Source organism: Sander lucioperca, chromosome 2 (genome assembly GCF_008315115.2).
Source record: "Sander lucioperca isolate FBNREF2018 chromosome 2, SLUC_FBN_1.2, whole genome shotgun sequence".
In the NCBI taxonomy this organism is placed as follows: domain Eukaryota; kingdom Metazoa; phylum Chordata; class Actinopteri; order Perciformes; family Percidae; genus Sander; species Sander lucioperca.
Genome location: NC_050174.1, coordinates 15743611 through 15758070, shown reverse-complemented (window position 1 = coordinate 15758070; position 14460 = coordinate 15743611).

Sequence of the window (14460 nt, the reverse complement as noted above, 5' to 3'; positions counted from 1 at the left end):
TTGAGAATTGTTTTCATCTTAACTTGGCAATACCCATATATTCAATCATCTAAAAAAGAATTAACAGTACTACAAATAGTAAAGTAAAGCAACTATTGTAACTGGTTGCCATTACATACAGCAGGAGAATAATCTGTGTTTGTGTTTTATGTTGCATCCAAACACCATGAAACACAAAACAGTTGTGTGGTTCAAGGGGAGATGTGGAGTAAGAGATGTGAGGCAAAGATACTTTGTGAGGTGAAAGGGACAGGTGCATGCAGGTGTTCTGGAAACAGCTGCAAGTTCCTGTAGTTTGGCTCGATGATTTGGCTCGCTCACCAAAACGGTCAACAGTTGCAGTAGTAGCAGTGACTGTGACACACAGCTCTAGGAGCTTACCGCACAGACTAATACACATATTTTTAGATACAGTGTGACTTGATCGAGGCCATCATTATGTCCATGACAAAATACATCCATTAATCCAATTGGTAATCATAGAAAAAGAAACGGCTCTTATAACGCCTGAACTTGCTGGACAATCATCAAGTTTTATGACATCAGATGACTCGCTTCAGCCGGTTGAAAATTGGCAAATTTCCCTCTTTAGCATTTAGCTTAGCACAGTGCCATTGAAACAATAGACTACACTGACTTAGCCATGTCATCCGCCCTCTTTTCCAAATGTGGTCACATCTGGGTCCAAAATACCAAGATGGCGACGCGCAAATGCCAAACTTTTAGCTTCAAAACAGTAGTTCACAAACCAATGGGTGATGTCACTGATGCTACGCCCATTATTTTTTACAGTCTATGTTTAAATCCAGCTCTGTGTCATCATTGTGTTTAGATGAACGGTGATTGGCTTCCCTCCTCCCATCCAGCAGAAAACCGGCAGACATCCGCTCCTGCATGCACTGGCGCCACGGAGGGAAGCCAAACACCGTTCATCCAAACCACAGGTGTCAAACTCAAGGCCCACGGGCCAAATCCGGCCGCTCGCAAACTTTGATCCGGCCCGCATATCAATTTAGGTTCACAATACATTTTGGCCACCTAGTTGTGGACAAATTCAAAGACTGAACAATTGTTTTTTAAACTGTAATTACGCGACATTCAGAAATTCCCACAGATGCTGAGAGTTTGCATATCGGCAGCATCAGGCTGTGAAAAAGGCTGTTGTGTGTTTGCTGTATAGTATCACACTTTTAATAATGTAAACACAGTTTTTCATGATTTGCTAAATTCTATGATGGCTGAGGAACTTTTTTGTTGACTTTTTTGGGGCTTTATGTCAACCAAACTAAGTGAGAAGACTATATGAGACATGCAATAATAAGGTAAAAAATATTTGACTTTTTGGATTAAATAAAAGCATGTCAATAAACTATACATGTCTGGCTCTTGATGTGATTCTCATTTTCCAGTGTGGCCCTTAGTGAAGTTTAGTTTGACACCCCTGATCTAAACAGATTGATGTCACAGAGCTGGATTAAAATGAGAAAAGTATACCTTTAAGCATCAGTTTTAATTAGTGCTGTCAAACGATTAAAATATTTAATCGCGATTAATTGCATTAATGTCATAGTTAACTCGCAATTAATCGCAATTAATCACACATTTTTATCTATTCTAAATGTCCCTTGATTTCTTTTTGTCCTATTATTTTTTCTCATTTTAATGCTCTTACTAACATGGAAAAGTGGATCAGCTTGCTTTGTGCTTTTGTCACCTGGCTTTGACGAGGGGGTGGAGAATTCGCATCAGCTGTGTGCTTGGTATCAAGTGGTATTTTAGACTGGACGCGCTGCGATGATAGCTCAGTTCACAACAACAAAACACACAGATCACTTTGGTCTTGTCAATGAAACCATTTGGCAACTTTTTAAAAGTAAACTTTCCATTCAGAATCTTATTGGTATCCATTTCGGCGTCTCACGCTCGCCATCCACTCAAAACGTAACATTAGCCTACTACTCTTTGGCCGGCTCGCAAGCCCAAACAAGTGTGTGCGGCGTGCCTGTTGTTTTGTTTCCAGTCTAGCTAGATCCGGTGTGGTGTTGTAGTTTTTCTAAAAAACTACAAAGTTTGCTATGCCAAAAAGAACGTTAATCTCGCGATAAAAAAATTGACGCCGTTAAAATGGGTTTGCGTTAACGCCATTAATAACGCGTTTAACTGACAGCACTAGTTTTAATGCTATCAGCAAAACATTATGTACACAGAGAATGGTAGCTAGTTACTATTGTAATGCATTCTTTTTATTGTTGTGATATTTAAGATTGCGTGAGAGCACATTAGCTTTTACTGTATCATCCAAATCTAAAAGCAGTTCAATCTGTGGTGCAGCTATTCAAAAATGGAATAATAATAATATATAATAATATATATATAATAATCATATACAACATATAATATGTCACTAATCGTATTGTATGCAAAGCAAAAAAATAAAGAAAGTTCAGTTGAATGGCCATTCAAGCAAATAACTAGCTGTCTCTGGTTTAGTACATGGTTGCCTCTCTGGCATTACAGATTTTTATATATGTGAGAGTAGCTGCAGTTTCATGACACATGACAAATAGGCTGCTGTAAAAGTGTAGCATGCAATATTAATGGCAGTTCTGAGTGGAAAGAAGCCTTCAGCCTGGGATGATGATTCATGATGATCTGATAAGTCTTGTACTTTTAGGCAAGTGTGTGCAAGTCAAATAACAATGCAGATTATTTTTGCTCAGGGATTTGTTTTTCTTTGTGTTTTGTTCGCATGCTGCACCGTCCATGACTTTGCGGATGCTCTCTCTCAAAAAACAACAACAAAAAAGCTTATCTCACAATAAATATCTACAATATGTATTTGGAGATATTAAGTAGGATACTTTATTCTGTTTAATGAACACTGTTTGCGGAACAATATATCACATCAGATATTCACTTAATCATGGTTGAGTCATTCTGGCTGAGGAACAGTTACTTGAACGTGTTAAATTCATTCTTTCTAACATAATATAAATTCCACTGGCGAAACAATGAAATGTGGGTTAAGGCACAAATTTATGAGATTTATCATGTCTAAACAGTTTTGTCTGTTAAGTCATGATAAGAGTTGTTTTTTTCTCCAGTACTGCTGCTTGAGCCAATCATCATTCAATCATGCAGTGTTTGGCTACATCTCTGCCAATATCCCTGGCCATGGCAGAGTACCAAACCATTGGTCACTTGATTTACTTAAATGTTTTACAGAAATACTTTCAAGACTCACAGATGGCAGAGCATTGAGCCACAAACACAGCAGCACAGATCTGCATGGCAGGAGTTGTGTAGTGTATGTGTGTCATGAGATTTTTGCAACACCAAAGCTATATTACATTTGTCAGGGAGATTAGTTGCATGTTTAAAACCTACTGTCTGTCTGTAACATCATTTTATATGCTATACTCTTCATCTGCAGTTGTTTGTTACTCCATTTTAAATACAGATATGCCTATTTTATACACATCACACTGAGTATTTGAAAATGGTCCTACCTTGTAATACTGTAATTACTTTTTTACATACTAACATCTCTCAACATAGCTTTCATTGACATTTGTGTCACAGACAGGGCACATTTGCTATACAGATCATTTTTGCTCATCAAGTAGACTTTTCATCCTTAAAGTTGACATTAAGGTGGTTATTTCAACAGAATCATTAACCTGTACCATCAAATATTCACGTATCTTTTATTTCATCTTTCATTGAAATACAGACAACAAAGTTGGTCAGAAAAGGTCAATCATACCTATTTTACATCTATTTTGTAGGACAGTGTGGTTAGCTTAATTGCAGTATAAGCTGATACTGCACCATGCACATCGCTGCAATACTGTATCCTGTATTTAGCATATAATCTTCTGCAGTCAACAAAACAGCAATCTGCGTGTGTTGTATGTGGCAGTGCATGTGTGTGTGCACCAACATTGGTGTTATCTTCCCCTTAGAGATAGAGGTAGAGTCTATGAACAGTCTGTTTGGATCTCCAATTTTGCTCGCTGACAGACATCCTCTTGTGCCTGGAGATAGCCAACGACAAACACCTTTGGCATGTTAAGCCAGAGGAGGAAAATGAATAAATCGTGTAAATAAGCAAACATCCACACATCATAGACATCTCCCATTCTTCACAGAGGTGATGTGTTTGATGTTTCTACAGTCAGTCTCTGCTAGCTACGTATTCTTTCTTCTCTCTCTCTCTCTATCTCTCTCTCTCTCTCTCTCTCTGTCTCTCTCTCTCTGTCTCTCTCTGTCTCTCTCTCTCTGTCTCTCTCTCTCTCTCTCTCTCTCTCTCTCTCTCTCTCTCTCTCTCTCTCTCTCTCTCTCTCTCTTTATGCACAAAGGGTTTTGAACTCAGAGATAAAGTTTCACTTGATTTACTGCCAGCAGTCTGGATGTGACCCTGTGATGTGGTCATGATAAATCTGTTCAGATCTTAATAAGAGAGGAAGACAAGCACATCACTTCATCAGCGAAGACGAGAGGAAGTTTCCATGGTTTAGTGGTTTATGTTTCTATGGACTCCTCTATTACACAGCTCTCACAAAGAGAAATAAATACAGGTCCTTTGGCAAGATGGTCTCCTTGAAATGATGTGTGACTGTCTTCCTGCCAGATAGTACAAAGAGGGCTTATTCCAAAGTAGCCAGACTCACTCAGTTACTCTCTGAGCCAAATTATTCCAGTACTCTAGCAAACTTCTGAGATACTCGTAACACTCTTAACCCTAAAAAACACATTTAGATTTCAATGTCGTAGTCCTTTCTCCCTTTATTTGCATCATTCATATCATTTGGCTAACATCTTAGATAGTAAAAGCATAAGTGTTGCAAAATATTGTACAACTAACCTCACAATTATTTGAATTTCAGTTTTCTTTGCTCACAGAATACCAAGTCAACATTCACATGTACCTTGCACAAACTAAAGTGCATAAAACATTTACAAACATGATTCCTTTTTCCCATCCAGGGCATCTGTCAGTTTTATGAACTTGGCTCATTTCCCCATCTGGACTCTTTTCATCCTCACCTTATGAGATTGTGCAGTAAATCAAAGTCTTTACTCAGTTTCAACACTCTCCATGCCAGATACATTTACAGTACTTTCATATCCTGAGGAATATGCCCTGTCCGCACCGGGTTGTGAATTCCTGTAAATATCCCTTAAGAAATCGATAGATAGTTTACAGTCGCCACAGGAACTGTCTCAGCGGGGAGGGAGCTGTGGGATACAGGATGGACACCGTATCTTCCAGGAGTCATGTTAGATGCTCTGAACTAAGGATCGACCGATACTGGTTTTTCAAAGCCGATATCGATACCGATTATTAGCAGAACACCGATATTTGGAACCGATATGCATTTACAGTGAAAATGAAATTTTTTAAGTCAAAAGTAAGATTTTGGAATGTTACAAAATCCAACACAAAACGTTTAGATGCTTTAAGCAATTATATAATAAATTAGAAACTTTCAACATAATACACAGTTAAAGAAGTCAGATAGTGTTGTGGGCGGGACATTAAGTCAGACTCAGTGGTGAGTGAAACCGAAGCAGAGGGACAGACCCAGAGCTGTAGCGGAGCCAAAGTAGCGCACTTTTTAGTTATTTAACTTTATCGGTTATCAGGCATTAAAAGGCAGATACAGATAATCCGCAAACTGCCAAAAAATGTCCCGATAATCGGTCTGTCCCTACTTTGAACACTATCTTACTGTCTCTCTTCGGGTTTGATCAGGGTCAGCCATGTTAATGTTAATAAAACTAATGTGCTTGACAGTGATATTAGAGGTAATTGAAGAACTGATGAGAAACCCAAACAACCTTGAGGCTGGATATTAAAGTAAACTGATGAGGGGTTGCATTCAGATATAGTGGCCTTGGTCTGTTTACTGCAAAATTGTTTCAGCATTTCAATACAAACAGCTTAAATACACTTCAGGCCTCAAGGAAACAATATTTTAATTATCTTCAAACAAATCTATTTATTTTTTTAAACAGTTTATCAGTCTTTTTAACTTGTGTTTTAAAGATGCAGATTTTATATCACAGGGAAGGGGAATTAAAAGTAATGAAATGCATATAAACCAGATAAATATACAGTCTGGTACACCTCGATTTACACCGTGATGCAGAGAATTTACTAAAAAGTTGAAAAAGTTATTTATTTCATTGTGGCGTGCTATATTTAACTCCACTGGCTTTGATATCTCCAGGCACCGTTCGCTATTAATCTGAAGGAATCCTAAATTTACTCAATATGATCATTCATTCAGCACTGCTTCAACAGCTACCCAATCTGTGTTAAATGCCAAAGCCATAAAAGGAGATCCTGAAGTATATCCTTCCATACAAATAAAAAAGAGCTTGCTGCTCCACATGTAAGACATTAATGATGCAGTCATATCTGAATATCATATATTATGTTCATTGAACAACTGCCTGCATCAGTTGGAGAGCTAATTCCCTCTGTAACATGCACTCGCATGAGAACAAAGCCCCAGGATACGCTTTCATATCAACCTCCGTCTCTTCTGTATCCAAGACATAAAGAATCCTCCCATGTGATATCTGACTGGGGACCAAGCAGCACACCAAAGACAGAGTAATTTACATATCCCACATCTCCTGTTTACACGGCTCCCATTTATCATCAAAGACAACTTTATGGATATGTCTTTCAATGGATGAGCAATATTAATCAAGCACAGATCCAAAGGCAAACAGAGAAATCAGGAGCAAGAGGCCAGCATCTTCTTGTCTGTGAGGGGAAGGCCCATGTCTTGAGTAAATATTACATGCAGATAAACTGGACGAGCAAGCAGAAAAGGCAAAGGGAGGCAGCGCGGTTTGCAGAAAGCAGGTTTCTTGGACTCAGCATTTTGGCTTTGCCTGATGTGCTGGATTATACAGTACACTGATGTTTTTGAGGGACACAGTGATATGTTTGCAAGCGGCAATGTTAGTTATCATGTTTAGTTTTATGCTACAGGGCATTGATAACATTGACACTAAAAGAGAGAGAAAAAAAAAAAAAACGTATAGTGTGCTTGACGAGTAGCAGTATAGACATGCTCCATAAGGGCAGCTTAGAAGTTCCATGCTGTATATCATGGAGAAAAGGAGGGGGGAGAACTGTTACAGTGGTTTAGAGTATAGGTGCAGTAGTGGTGATATGAGCTAAAATACTCACATAGCCCAGTCTCTACGGAAACATTACATGGACTGTGATAAAATACCCAGCAGCAGAGGCCACCCACTGTAGAGATCCATCCTGCCTAGGGTCTTAAGGTTCATGGTGGCAACAAGGCTCTTAAAGAGCATCTCCACACTAAATCTGCTGTGGAGGAAAAAACAATGCACCGCTGACCTCTATGGGCTCACAGTTTGGTGTTATTATCAGTGCTTTCGCTTGACTCTCACTTGGGAAAAAGAACAAAACACAAATCAAACTAACTACCATTAAACGAAAATTTGAATTTGAGCGTTTGACTACAAAACTGCTGTTTTTGCCTGTGGTAAGTGACCCTGCTATAAGAACGATCATACAAGTCAGGGCTGCAACTAACAAATATTTTCATTATTGATTGTTTTAATTGATTCATAATTATGAATCAATGAATTGTTTGGTCTATAATATATTGAAAAACGCAATAATGTCCCAGATCACATCTACAAATGTGTTGTTTTGTTAAAAAACACTGTCCAAAACCAATAGATATCCAAATTTCAATTATATAAAACAGAGCTCATCAAACATGTTGCTTGAAAAACGATTATGATGATTAATTTTCTTCATTGTGGCTTATCAATTAATCGACTAATCATTTCAATTCAATTCCAGGTGTCCTAAAAAATATTGCACCAAAACAGAAATCCACCTTGCCCATTGCAAAAAGAAAATAAAGCCCAAGTTAAGAATTACACATTTAAGTATGGGGCTTGTACAAAGACACTTACACAGTAAAGCAAATACAGAAGCATCTATGGTAACGGACTGCACACACAGTCATGGGTCATGGTACTCATACTGTAATTAACAGACAGAAAGGCACATTCATGCACAGCAGTCACAATTTGTTCACGCTTTGTCTCACTCATATCACAGCTGTAAACAGCGCAGACACACACACACACACACACACACACACACACACACACACACACACACACACACAAAGGGGACACGGTCCATGTCACCAGCAACAACTCTCCCGACACCCACCACTAGTTTGTTGTGTTGTTCACATGCTGTCCCCAGAGTGAGAAGCTATGAGCAAAGAGTGAGAAAAGAGAACAAAGCACAGCGTTCTAAGACAGGAGAGAGTACAGTTACAATGCCATGTTTGTGTCTTCAAGGTCTAACGTAATACAGTAATATAATTGCATCCATATTCATACAGTAACGTGCTGTTTATCTGTCAACAAATTTTGTTATTCCAGTAAGGCCAGTAGCGGATAACACAGACCTCTGAGAGTTTGTGCCACAGTATTTCTCGCTTCTGAGATGCAATATATTGGCCTTAAAGTGGCAATATGTAACTTTCAGTTTGTGTTTATTCTAGCGGTTGCTTTGGACAAAAGCGGCAGTGTTTTTACCACACCTGCTGTCTTAAAGGTCTTTACTTTTACAGTGCTGTTTTGCCCACTGTGATACTAAGTTAGCGTTATATATACTGTATATATATATATATATATATATATATATATATATATATATATATATATATGTGTATATATACACCTTAGGATCTTAGCGCCGCCCAAGACGACTGTTATTGGTTTAAAAGAAATGCAAACAAGCCAGTAGCCAGACCATACTCCAGCGTTGACACAGTGCTGTGGAGATAGGTCTGGCTCTGCGAGATTATCTGTAATCTGGGACATGCATTGAAAAGCTTAACAGCAACAATGGTTTAAATTTAAATAATTTTAACTATCAGAACAGTGGTGAGACGTAAACATCTTTGTGGTCTGCAACACCCACATTGTGGTAAGGCTCTCTGACATCTCTTTCTCTCTCCAATAGCTCAAATCTCAAAGTAATTCCGCTGTAATCATGTGCAGGCAGTCTAATATGCACCGACAATTGCAAATAGTCCCCCAAACCCCTAAACAGGGCCAAACCATATCTCAGGTTAGTATGTGTTCAGCCTTCTTGATTGCAGCACAATCAGGATTACCCATGCTTCCAAAATGAGTTGTACTGCTCAAAACCATTTAGCATTTCTGCAGAGCAGGCATCAAGTTTCCTTCAGAGACACAACAGCATTCCCTCTTGTGTTCGTCAACAACCCCCACAGATGTATGCAAAGGGGGGATACTGCAACAGTATCCTGGAGCATACAAAATATTCTGCCTGTAGAGATCAAACCACATGTATGGCCGGATCACCCACTGCTTTCTGGATATTATGGCCCATCGCTGGCTTCCGAGATTACTGCACGTCTCTGAACACAATGTGGATCAACAGATCACAGATGGTTGCATATTTGAATTTCAAGAAACAAAAGCCCAGCATTTTCCTATATTTTGAGATTCAAAAATGCCACTATCTTTATTACAATTTTTCCAAGAGCAGAATTTAAGTTAGTTAGACTTGAAATAAGCTATAAATAAATTATACTTTCACTATCTTAAAATGAAGATACACTCTAAAAAATCATTCATGGGATCAGTAAGTAAAGCTTAAATTCATGAGCTTTTACAGCATACATTTTTTTATTTTACATGTTTTAGTAAGTTGATAACTTATTTTAAGACGTAGATCAAAATGAAAATAATTAAAAGTGTCTTAACTTAAATATATATTGATTATGAATAAACACTTTTACCTTTTCTTAACAATAGAAAAGGATTGAGTTAGTGCTACTTGCCATTCTACTGAGCATCTTTCAAAATCTGAGTTCAGTACTGAACTTGCCCGGACATGTTTTGCTGCTTTACCACGCCTTCCACAAGACAAAGGAAGAGCAGGAGAAATGGGAGTTTGCAAGAAAAGTGTCTTGGTGAGTATCTTTCTTTGTTTCATTTGCAACAGGTACTAACTGTATCAGCATACAGAATTTGTTTTCACACACTAACATTTAAGTTGTAGCTTGTCCTAAGCTAATTACCGACTGTTGAATTAGCATACTTTTAGCTAGCTAGTGTCTTAAGAGCACCATGCATCAGAGAATTTTTTTTACATTAAGAAATTGTGCTTTTGTCATTTGTGTCTTTTATACAGATAAATGAAGAATTCAGGAGGATCACCACTATTAACCTGGAGCCAACGTTTATGGCAAAACTGGACCAGTACACCCCGAAAATAATGTCCTTGGTGTAGGAGGGGCTTCAAAAATGAAGATTCAGCGCATAAGAAACATGCTGCTAGAGGTATGTAATATATTTAATTTCAAATAGTTTTTTGTAGGTGATACTGAGTTAATTAATCTTGATTTAAACATTATCTTTTGGTATGGGTGATGTTGTGTTAGTTCACTTTCACTGGAGAGTGAATATTGGACTTTTTGAAAAGTTTGACAGGTGGCCAGAAACACAATTTCACATGAAAATTAACAGTGCTCCTTGTCTGCTGGATGTATTAAAACTAGGGCTGTCAATCGATTAAAAAAAAAAAAATCTAATTAATTACAGACTCTGTGATTAATTAATCGAAATTAATCGCATACATAATTAACGGTGCCTGAACCGATACTTTTTAAGAAAGTAAAAAAAGAAAAGAAAACAAAGGGTACTAAACAACAGTTGGTGACATTAAAGAACGGCTTGTTTATTGCTAAGGCCATATGGTCAAAATTAAATCTTGTTAACATTAATAGTTATACATTAATAATAATGTATAACAATAACAATAACTTATTTCACTAGTAAATTGCTGTTGAACTACAAAAACAACCACCAAGGACATTTACAATAACTCCAAATGCACCACGAAGCTGTAGTTTACCAGTTTCATTGAACGCACCGTCTGTGTTGTTTTTCCGACGGCAGCTCGGCAGCTGCAGATTGTTACATCCCGCTGTTGAGTCACAGTCCTCTACAGTAAAACACAGTCAAATTTTACACCTTTCAGCGTTAGCTGTCAGCATTGTAACCGTGTTTAATCCAGCTACTAGCTAGCGGTAGGCTAACGTTAGCTGCTGTCGAGTATAGTGTTAATTAGCGTCACATGCAGCGGTGTTTGTGTTGCCTGTATCGTCTGTTTCAGAGCACTAGAGAGAAGTGCAGACATATCAGTGGCACCAGATTTCGGTAGCCAGGGTTGGCAGGAAGAAGATTTTTACAAGTAAATGTTCCAGTTAATGATCCAGGCAGCACATTATCGTCTCCCTCCTTCATTTTACAGTCGAATGGTGGCTAGAACGGCTCCGGGTCAAACGTCAATATGGAATGGATTAATCTGCGTTAATCTGCGTTATTTTTTTTAACGCGTTATTTTTCTCAGATTAATTAATCGAAATGAACGCGTTATTTTGACAGCCCTAATTAAAACGCAGCTGTTTGCAACCCAAACACCTATAAGGGAATAATATATCTCTGCTCTGAAGTTGCTAATGCTAGTAACAGTAATATGTATCAGGCTTTTTTTTTAAATGATCAATTCATTATTTGATTTTAATTAAAAACAATACAGATTGGTAATTTGTACAGTCCAAGTCTTATAAACCTCATTCTTTGGTCTTTTTTCCTAGTGACGTAATTATTAAAAACCCAAATTCATAGAGGAGCAGTTTAGTATATTTTTTCTTATTCACAGGATCAGTCTGTGGAAAAAAGGAGAGAGGTTGCTATCCATGGCTTAATGGTGTATCTCAGAGAAAAGGAGGAGGATCTCTTCAAAGAGCAGTTGGTAGGTAAATCAGACACTTAAATTCAGACACACTGTACTTTGTGTTACTCTTGATTTTAAATATGACTAAAACACTGACATTGATTCTGACCTACTTATGCCAGGATGGTGGGGATATTGTCAATGAAGTGATGAAGATTGTCATATCCAGAGGTGCCACCATGTCTGATCCAACCAGTGCGAGAACAGAAGTCCTGCAAGACCTGGACGTACCCAGAGCCTGTGCCTTGCTAATGGGGCTGATATCCAGACTCAACCTCAGCTACCCAAAAGAACTGAAAAATACCTTTGAGGTATTTCAAAAGATATTCCTTGAGCTGGATGGGCTGAAAGCCAGTCTGAAGGTAATGTCTTTAAAAAGTAAACTGCTGTGCTAAAAATGTGAAGAATTAGACTGTCCTCAAATTCAACAGGATATGTTGCACTGTTATGTTTCTAAAGTTTTGTTGTGCAAGAAACAGCACCTGTACTGTTGACAGTCGGCACTTCATTAGGTACACCTACTTACAATGCGTGTTCTTGCCAGTTTTTTGGAAGTGTTAATATGTATCAGACACTATTTACAAAGTCCCTTGGAAAACATGCCTCTATATTCGTCATGGAGAATACATGTAGCCGTTATGTTTTTTCCAAAACCAGCAACATTTAATTTATGTATTCCTTTTCACATGGTGCATGGTGTTTTTTTTATTGTATTCTTTAACATGCACAGAGAATGAAGCACTGGATTCAGGAGATTGGTCCTCCAAAATTTACATTAATAATTTGAGCATGTTCCTTTTTTAAGGGCAACTTCCTTGTAAAAGCCTGCAAGTATTTGACTTAGAAGCTCCCAAACACACTTTTAATTTTGATTAAAGGAGAACTTTGGTATTTTTCAACCTAGGCCCTATTTTCCCGTGTGTGTGTGTGTGTGTGTGTGTGTGTGTGTGTGTGTGTGTGTGTGCGCCAGACTGATGGGGAGAAGAATATCTTTAATTCTTCTTCTGTTATATTGGCATTTGGCATAACAACTTGTTGCATGACTGGCCGTAGCCTAGAGCATCAGGTGTGTGAAAACATGGAGGCCACAATAACAAAAGATTTGCTGCTGCTTTCTTATGCGAGCATACAAACAGTACATGGACAGGTGTTTGTGTTATCTGCAGGACAAGGAACGAGAAAGTACACGGATAATGTGTTTTTTTTTTTTGGCCTATTTATGAATAATTTGAAACATATTATGTCTGTGTATGTTTCTTGGCAGAGGCGTTTGTCCACAATAAACAGTTTATTGTCATTGAAATATGTTCAGTGAACCAAAGTCGCCTACATCAAACGTCAGTTGTCAACGCGTCACCAACTGCGAAACTCGGTTAGCAAAATCTGGCCCGAGATTCCCACCTCTGATTCCCACAGGAAGGGACGTGAATGGTGACGTTTTCACTCGGAAAAATGTTTTTCCGATGTCTATGAACGCAGCATAATTAAAGATATTCTTCTCCCCATCAGTCAGGTACACACACGCATGGGGAAATGGGGCCCAGGTTGAAAAATACTGAAGTTCCCCATTAAAACTGATTTAGGTGTGAATTTATTTATTTCTTTTTTGTCTTAGTAGGCATGTTTATTTTGTTTATAAGTTATACAATAGTACTATAATAATATAGTTTATAAGTTTACTTTGCTTTTGCAATAAAAGGTTTGATCATAAAAAAGGAATTGCTATGTGTATTTTATTCTGGCTGAAGTGAATTAAGTTACTAACAATTTGCATGGACATTTCTGAGTAGAATGGAAGTAAAATAAATAAGTTAAAATAGCTTAAATAAAGTAATTTGACAACTTAATATTACCTAAACATTTTCATGAAATTTAAGTAGATTTACGTTAATTAAGCTTGTTAGTCATGTTGGTTGTACTTAAATAATTGAGTTAGTCTGACTATAAAATAATCAGGGAATTTACTCAATAATGGCTGAGTTGGAACTACTTAAAAAAGTCCATGCAAATTGTTACCTTCATTTTTTTAAGTTGAGCCACTATGATTTTTTTTAGAGTGTACATTCAGGACACATATTTAGTATTTTCCAGCTCCCAGATATTGGATGGATGTTGACTTAACACTGGCATGTTTGTCAACTTTTACTGTTAAGTCTGATCTAGTCTATATCCATGACATTCCACTTCCGGGATTGGTTCGTTGCCGCCAGAAATTCTGCCGAATTTGACTCTTTTTGGCTGGATGTCTGTTACCTTCCGGTTTCTTTGTGTTTGAATTTTAAACTCCGGTCAATTTATGAGGACTATGGTTAACTGCTCCTCAGGGTATATCGAGACAGCTAGCTAGACTATCTGTCCAATCTCAGATTTCTGTTGCACATCTAAAACAGCATCACTGTGTGGTATGGGAGCTGCACTGCCTCCAACTGTAAGACCCTGCAGCGCATAGTGAAGGCTGCTCTGGGCAGATCATTGGTGTCCCACTCCCCTCACTCCTGGACATTTACAACACCCGCCTCACCCGCAAAGCAACCAGCATTGTGGGTGACCTCAACCCCCCCCTCACACAGCCTCTTCAGCCTCCTGCCATCTGGGAGACGGTA